The sequence below is a fragment of the Berghia stephanieae genome, chromosome 4, assembly GCF_034508935.2.
Source record: "Berghia stephanieae isolate SIO BIC M18660-M18661 chromosome 4, UCSD_Bste_1.3, whole genome shotgun sequence".
NCBI classification, from domain to species: Eukaryota; Metazoa; Mollusca; class Gastropoda; order Nudibranchia; family Aeolidiidae; genus Berghia; species Berghia stephanieae.
The window spans coordinates 47,018,184-47,020,683 of NC_088363.1; the positions used below are offsets into that span (position 1 = coordinate 47,018,184).

The 2,500-nt window shown below is 42.4% G+C and overlaps 1 protein-coding gene across 1 annotated transcript in view; it reads left to right on the forward strand.

Annotated features, from left to right (window-relative positions):
- The first annotated feature begins 57 nt into the window (after positions 1-57).
- Positions 58-2,500, forward strand: part of LOC144970701 (carboxypeptidase D-like) — a 22,972-nt gene continuing 20,529 nt past the window's right edge. The window contains exon 1 of the mRNA XM_078910617.1: positions 58-163. The gene's annotated coding sequence lies outside the window, so the exon portion shown is untranslated. The remainder of the gene's footprint in view (positions 164-2,500) is intronic.

Here is a 2,500-nt window from a genome sequence, read left to right on the forward strand (position 1 = left end):
CTGCAGCTTGGGGGCGATAGGGGTAGCAGGGGGAGATAATAGTATATCGAGATAAGTAAAACGGGATGTCGGTTTATTCCAGGTCACTTGTCGTAGTGGGAAGTAAATTGCAGGGTACATAACACATTTGATGGGGACAGCAGTTGTTTCACATTGGTCCAAGGTGAGTGAGGAGTTTCTCTTCTTTTAATTTCATAAGGAAAATAGACAGTTCCTTGTTGGCTTTGCTTTAATTCGTGTGCTTTCTTTTTTTTTTATTGCATAAGGTCGTGACTCTGTGGCTAGCTCTTATGTAAGGTTAGCGGAAAGCACTCTTTCATTGAGAAGAAGATAAACTTCAAAAATAGCCAATTTGTCTTGGCGTGTCTGCGTGGGTGAGTGTGTGTATGCGTATGTGTGTGCGTTTGTGTGTGTGTGTATCTGTGTGTGTGTGTCTTACACTTTGGATCAACTTCGACATTGGTGATCCAAACCATAGCTACCTTTATCTAGTCCGTGCCAATAGCCGAATTGATCAGCCCTACAGTTTGTGAATATTTATCACAATATTTTGACACACTCATGATGAAATAGGATTCAGTAGTCTGATGTCACGCCACCCGGCAACGGCGGCCATCTTGGTTCTAAACAAAGAAAATCATTACTTTTTATTCTTCATGCTGGCTCGAACTTTTCATTCCCTTTTCATATGCCTTGTGATCAGAATGTGTAAAAGTCAAAACATGATCAAATTTATGGCTTTTTTTTTCCTCTGGAAACGCTTTTATGCTCGCCGGAGAAATATTTAATACGGGCGTCCGCCATTGTTCCGATAGTTTAGAGCCAGTGTTACTAAGTTACCATGCGTCATTAGGATGGAAGTGACGTTACGACTATTGAAGAGTATTGCACTGCGATAACTGACGATACTATCATATTTTTCTTTCATTCTCCTGTGTTACGATTGTACGTAGTGCTCAGGATCTGTTGGTCTCATTACTTCGGGTGGCAGGCAATTACTTAAGATGACTATGATCTCAAATGTCACCAATGAGGTCCCAATAGATAGTGTGCGCTTGGCTAAGAAACTCACAACATTGCCATCCGGAAATAAAACGGACCAACACACAGAACTATGTGTAATCTTGGTCGTTTATAGTCTGGTTAATAGAGTTTAGTGAGATTACTCATAAACATGATGGCAAAAAACAATAACAAGGACCAGAGTGACGTCATCTTCGTTCTATCTATGGTAGGCATCCTTCCGTCTCAAGAGACGATGGTTTGCGCCCTGTATGGCTTTAGTCTCATCAGTCTTGTTGAGAGCAACGACGGGTGTGACTCAGCAGACCAATCCTTGCATGGCAGTCTCTACCGCAGTTGTTGCACACATAGTTTGACTGTGTGTTTGGTATTTGGATCTGCTGCCTCTCTTTCCTCCTTGCTCTCCTCTCCTCAAACTTCATCTTTCTCCTCTCCTCACCTCTCTTCACTCCCTCCATCACCGCATATCTCCAGCCGATGCGGTCGTCAGCAAGCGACTCCCAGGTGTTTGAGTCGATGCCTGTCAATTTCATGTCTCGTTTGCAGACATCATAGCAGCGCAGAGCTTGACGGCCAGTTGGTCGCCGTCCAAAAGCTAGTTCACCGTACATGATGTCTTTGGGTTCTATCTATAGACACTTAGATAACCACACCTCTCGGACAGTCGTCATAATGTAAACAATGACAGTGATTGGTATACAGCGCGAACTACACAGGTTTTCCTATCGACGGCACATGTCTAGATAAAATACACACCGTTCTACCGCTTGATCAAGAGAACCAACACAGAAAACTATGTGTAAATCTAAACGTTTATAATTGATCGAGAAAATCGTGATAACTCGTCAACCATTTGGCGGTATAAAAACAATTACAATGGTCACGTTATTGTTTATAAACAACCAACTATATTTGTCCGACCACGTGTGAATGTGTGTCGCAAATTCCATGTTTTGATTGGTCAAAAATCTACTGGTTAATAGCTAAGTGGTAAACACTTGACTCACGCGCAAAGTGATGATCGGTATCAGTCCCCAGACGTGTCTAGCTTTTATTCTGGCCCCTCTCCTTCCATAGCCGTCGTGAACTCATAATCTGACCGTAGCCCTCGTTAACTTATAGCCTGACCCACGACGACCCATATTTTGCCGTCATTTTTAGGTTTGTGTACCACCTTGTGAGTTGTTTTAGTAATGGTCAAGGAAACATTGGTTGAACTGTTAAATACAACTCACGATTTGTTTTCTTTTGTGGCCAAAGACTTGTCTTTTGACGTCGTCTGTTGGTCAGTATCAGCGTTGGCATCGTAAACTTATAGATAGAATGCGCTTGGCCAAGGAGTTCACAAGATTGCCATCCGGAAGTATAACGGACCAATACACAAACTCTGTGTAACCATGAACTTTTATAGTCTGGTTAATACAATTTAGTGAGAACAACTCACAAACGCGGATGGCAAAAATAATAACAAAGGCCT